Consider the following 6,315-nt stretch of genomic DNA (forward strand, 5'->3'; position numbering starts at 1 on the left):
AGAGGTGATGAGGAAAATACGGAAAGGATCAGAACGGCACTCAGCTCTGGCTCCCCTGGCCTAGTGGAGGAGGGGCCGTTTAGTGGGTATTTCCAGGGTACTCTGAGAGAACCTGTTGGGGACTGACCTGAGTTTACACTTATACTGATTTTGCTTTTTTTTCAAGTCAGCTTGGTGGTCAAGAGCTGGTTCTTTGCAAGTCCCAGTCTGTTGTGACATTGTGTGCCTTTGTGTGGACTTAGGCAAGTTACCTGCCCAAGCTTCACTGTCTACCTCTATAAAATGGAGCCTCACAGGGTTTCTGTGACGATTACATGTAACAGTGTGTGTAAAATGCCTACTTAGCACAGTACATGGCACGCAGAAAATGCCCAGTAAATGGTAAGTCCATTACTATCATCAATATTAACAGCATAATAATCATCATAATGTGTTTTTGTGTGTGTGTATGCCAGGATCTTTTGTATGAAACTGTTATGCTGGTAATCTTTGGGAAGTATCAGAGAAAATGAGAAGTAACAGGAAATTAAAGACCAGAAAATGCTCTGATTTTAGAAAGGAGAAAAAAGTAGATCTTGAAGAAGGGAGTTGTAATCTTGACCTTTCCTGAGAGCACCAATACAAACCCAGGATGGATCATATCAAAGGTAGTTTGTGAGCCTTTAGAAAAGGAATGGGTACGCACTATGAAGAAGCCTGCACTCTCTGAAAACAAATAAAGCTAGCCAGATTAACTTTTTTGAATGGATAGTAAACTGATAGCCCAGTGGAAAAACTTTTTGTCTTTTCTGGAGTTCAATCATTTGAAAAAAGATCTCAGCCTGAGATGCTGCCCCCATTGTAAGCTCCTTTCTTGTCAGCAATTCTCATTTCTGACATAAATCTTACAAAAATAATTTTTTTAGTTACTTATGTAATATGTGAACACCTTTATGTTGTTAAAAAATCAAATGAAGTTAAAGTCCCCCAACATCCTCTCTCAATTCTACTCCCACCTCTACTTATCAATTTAGTGTGCATTCTGTTCAGATATTTAAAAATCTATCTCTAAACTGACTTGTTGCAGTTAGAACTTTATTCAGCCAACTGAATACCCAACAAAAGAAAGCAGTTCATTAGTCTCATTTGAAAGGAAGTCCAAGGGCAGCTCAGGGCAGCTCAGTGATGTCATCAGGAGCCCAGACTCTTTTTTTGTTTCATCTTTCACAGATTTGTCCTCATGGTCACAAGGTGATTGCTGCTTCTCTAAAAATGTGTCCACATACTAGACAGGAAAGGACAAAAGTCACTGTGTGATGTTTTATATTTTAATTCAAGAAAGGAAGCCTCCCAAAACATCTGCCTATAACTTACTGGCTAGACTCTATTACATGACCCATCCATCAACAGGGGAGTCTAGGAAAGTAACTTACCTTTCAAGTATCTAAAGTATAGAATGGCATAGTAAAAAGAATTGAGAATATCTTTTCGGTAACCAAATTTTCAGTGTCTGCCACAAAAATATAGAGGTTGATTTTGCTTTTTCCATAAATGAACTCACACTATATATTTTTTGCAACTTGCTAGTTTTCCTTAGCAATATGAATTAGAACTTTTGATGGTGGCATATAAGAAACTTCCTTGGTTCCTTTAGCTGCTGCATAATACCCTTGTTTCATTATTCTAAGGCACACTTTTTCATTCACATTTTATTATCTCTAAAATTGGTATGCATCTTACAATTCCTGTTAGCTAGGCAATAATAGGGATGTAGTTGTCATTGCCTGCTGAATATGCTTCAAAACTTGCAGAATGGATGTTAGCAGCCTGGAATATTGATAATTCTGAATCTAAACATGATTCAGAAGGTTCAGACTCTGAGAAGAAAATTTAGATATGCCCTAATCAATTTATTTTATGAATACTTTCATTTTAATGTATGCATGAGGATGATATGGGATTAAAAATCCATGTCTTAAGTCTCATTTGGCTTTTTGAATAATTATAAAATAAAAATTATTAATGATAAGAAAGATTTGTGTCATAGTTTAATTAAGAGCATTTTTCTTTCTCAATGATACTAAAGTAATGATCTCTATAATTGATGACTCCTGAAGCCTATGAAATAGGATGTTCTACACTATGGGTATTCCATAGTTTAATCATTTCCCTATCATGAGATGTTACATTTTTACTTCCTTTTCCAATAATGCTTCAGTAAACACTTTTTCATGCCCTTTTTTCCCGTATGTGCAAATAATATTTCTCTAGATACTTAGAACAGCACATTAAAAAAATTTAATAACTAATGCCTCCCTGAAATCCATAACTTCAGTCTAATATTGAGGAAAACTAAGGGACATCCTATGAAATATGTAACTGATACTCACTCCTTGACAATGTCAAGGTCACAGTGAACTAAAGATAGTACAGTGTTCCCATATACCTCCGTGCTCAGTTTCTTCTATTGTTAACACTTACATTAGCATAGAAACTTTGTCACAATTAATGAACCAACATTGATATGTTATTATTAACTAAAGCTCATACTGTATTAAGACTTCTTTGTTTTTTTATTTTTATAACATTTTTTATTCAGTTATACTCATTTTACAATGTTGTGTAAATTTCTATTTTAAATTTAATTGATTAGCTTTTCTGACATTTTGAGTGCTAGTTTATGATCCATATTTCTAGCAAGTTCTGTTTTCCCAAGTCTAAGTTAGCAGATCTGACATTTGCCATGTGCAGTTTTAGCCATAGTCAATTTTATTTTGTATTATTAATATCAGAAATATTTATTGTGAACTGGACAAAATACTGGCATTTTATACTTAATTCTTAGTTAATTTATAAGAGTAGTGTAAGCAAATCCTTTCAGATGCTCCAGAGGAATAATATTTTCTTGTCGTCTTCCACTGGTCTATTGCTTTTTTAGCTCTGCCTATAGTACTAACTACTCATATTTACTATAGAGTTAAGAGCAAGCTCTTTGTTGGATTAAAATGTCCTTGGGTGACAATATGCCCAGGACTAAAGTGTTCACCAGGTTTAAAATTGTGAAGTCAAATGACTTGGTAAAATAAAACAAATGAAACATAAGCAAACAAAAAGCTGTATCATACAATGCTTTGTCAGTCCTATAAAATACCATAGTTTATTGAAGCATTCCCTATTAATGGACCTTTAGGTTGCTTCCAATGTTTCTTTCCTCCTCCCCCTCCTCCTCCACCTTCTTCCTCTCTCTTTTCTTCCTTCCATCCTTCCTTTCTCTCTCCTTCTCCCCATCTCTCTCCCTTCCTCTCTCTTCTCTCTGTATCTTCCTTTACTTTCCATTATCAAAGCTGCAGCGAACATGCCTCTTTGTAATCACAGGCAAATATTTTTCTAGGAGAGGCACCTGAAAGTGAAATTGCTGAGTTAGAAATTTGACGGTGAAAAGACGAGAGTAGTAGCAACTAATATTTAAGCAACCACTAGGGAGCTAAACCAAACTTCATTTTTCAGACACTAAACCTCTTCCCCAAGGTTTCACAGCCTATTAGTGGCAGAGCAGGTCGAGAAATACAGAACAGTTTCAAGCAGCTTTATGAAAAGTAGTGTCTGCTGACATTTAGAAGGGGTTAGACCTTGTGCAGCTGTGGCAGCCGGTAGAAGTCTGTGCAGGCTGCTGTGGCCTTGAGTCTCATGTTGAGCCTGAAGTTGCTGTAGGTCAGCCAGACTGCAGTTGGGAAGCTGGGTGTGGACGAGATCAAAAACAAACTAGAACCTTCGAGAACAAACGTGGGCTCATAAAGAACCCTGGGACCCTCGCAGACAAACTGGAACCTGCCTCTTGCCCCATCTGACCTCTTAACTGTGACATGAGAGACCCCAAGACAGAACTCTTTAGCTAAGCTGCTTGCTGACCTGAAACTGTGAGATAATACATTTTTGTTGGCTTAAACCTCTCAACTTTGGAGTAATTTGTTACACAGCAATAAGTAACTAGTATACCTAGGTACCAATAGCATGTTCACCAAAACCACCTCCTTGTCAAATTGCTGTGGCAGTTCCAGTGGCCAGAAGCTTGCCAACCCAGCCACTTTAAAGGAGCCGAGATGCATCTCAGGGAAAGGTAGAATGTAGGCATTTGAAGTCCATGAGTTCTGAAATTTTCATGCAGCCTGGATTTCACGCTGGCCCTGTTCCGCCATTGCTTTCTGACCTGGCACTCCTCTAGGTTGCTCTCTCAGCACTAGCTTTTGGTCTTCTAACTGCTCTATCTGTACCCTCTCGTTCAGCACTCCAGGCTCATCGCCTCTCATTCTTTCCCTGGACAACTGGATTGTGTAGGTTGAGGCGGTTTTTGTTTTTCTCAATGCCCATGTCTTACAAAAGTTAAATATTTGGATCTGTCTAGCCATCTGAAGAATAGTTTGCCCTTCTTCAATTTAGGAAAAGGGATGTCCAGATAGAAAATCAACTCTGTGCACTCAGTAAGGTAAGATCCCAGGAGTCATCACTGCCAGTCCCTGAAGCTTCCTAAATCTATCCTCCTGCTTGTCTGGTGTTTGATGTTATATTTAAAAAGAAATGTGCCAAGAGACAGATTGACTAGCAGCCAGAGATTGCCTAACAGTATAGCTGTATCTTAGTGAGGTAACCATAGATTAAGAATTATTGAGTCTTCCATTATGTGATAGTAATAGTTAATACTTATATAGGAACTACTAAAGTGATTTATATGTGTATGTGTGTGTGTGTCAACAATCCTGTCAACAATTCTATGACATAGGTGTTCTCTCTTTAAGATCACTTACCATTTTATAGCAACTAAGATTTTTCAAGAAAGTCTCAATTTCAAAAATCTTGATTCATTATTGTCATTGGCTATCAAAATGCTTCAGAAGTTCTAATATTTCAGACTCTGAACTCTACCTCAGACAGCCTCTACCATTAGAGAGTGGGTTGCAAATACTTTTTATACTATTTATTCTGATACTTGGTTTAGAAAGTATGGTCCTATTAATAAAATGATTTCAGTGCCAGCTTCTGGTGAATACCCCTACTCCTAGTCTCTGCTGTGCTGGGTGGTACTTTTTGTACCAGATGAAACCTCTCTGCCATCCCATAACAGCTGATTGAGTTAAAGCAGACTTCTCATCCAAAAGCAGTCATTTCATAGACTGCCGGCTTGCATCCTTTCTTAAAATAATGAGCTGGGTCAATCACATTTTTGTGTGTGTGTTGGAGGGGTGGTGGTAAATATGAACCAAGAGACATGGAGAAGGTTTCTACCCTAGGCTGGGGGTCCATGATGGCCACGTGCAGATGAGTAAGCAGAGGGAGCAGGCTGGGAGGTAGGGAAGAAGGAGCACATATACAGAGAGACACAAAAGTGTAATGAGACAAGGAGACTGAGAGACAAAGGCAGAGAGGCAGAGACATAGAAAGTCACACTGACCTCAAATGAGAGAGAGAAAAAAATTGGTTCCTAGTGGCTCTTAGGCTCTTGCGAGGCCCTGCTTAACTTGGATTGTTCCTATCTTTCAACTCACCTAAAATTCAATAAACACCTTTCCCTTTAGCAAGTTTGAATGAATCTCTGTTCCTTACCACTAAAAGAGCCTGATGAAAGGAGTCTCTAATGGCCACACTTAATTCGATTTTAGGGAGACTGAATCTGGCCAGTCAAAATGGATGGATAAACTAAGCCCTAGTGTATTAATTTACCAAGAGAATTGTATTTTCTCAGAACTCTGGAGTATTCAGATTGGATGATGACTGCGTTTTCCCTCCCTTAAGAAAACTTCTGTAGGAACCAACTCCTACGTCAAGACTGTTTGGTGAGACTGGATCTGAGCAGAGGGGAGACTATTTTGAGAGTTATTCTCAACAAGCCATCAGAGTACAGTGCCTCACTCATCTCCATCGTAGAGATGGACCTCCTGATCTTGAGGAAGGGACATGTCACACAGATGGGTTCTCTTTTATGGCTTCCTTTTATTAGACTCTATGTAGACTCAACCCTTCTGTTAACTCTTTCTGAAAAGAAGTTATAACAGCTTTATTACTAATAATAAATAGTAACTAACATTTATTGAATATTTTCTATGTAACTTGCACTATCCTAAGTTCTTTACAAATACAATACCTTATTGAATCCTCAAACAACCCTATTAAGTAAGTATTTTATGTGACTTTACAGATAAGACTCAGAAAGGTTAAGAAGCTTGTCCAAGGGCAGGGAACAAGGAGGGAACTAAGTTAGGGAACAAGGAGAGAGCTGGGAGGGCAGTGACCACATCACACTCATCACAAGATACCCTTGTCAATTTAGTTTTGGAGATAGTT

The sequence above is a fragment of the Camelus bactrianus genome, chromosome 4, assembly GCF_048773025.1.
Source record: "Camelus bactrianus isolate YW-2024 breed Bactrian camel chromosome 4, ASM4877302v1, whole genome shotgun sequence".
Lineage (NCBI taxonomy): Eukaryota > Metazoa > Chordata > Mammalia > Artiodactyla > Camelidae > Camelus > Camelus bactrianus.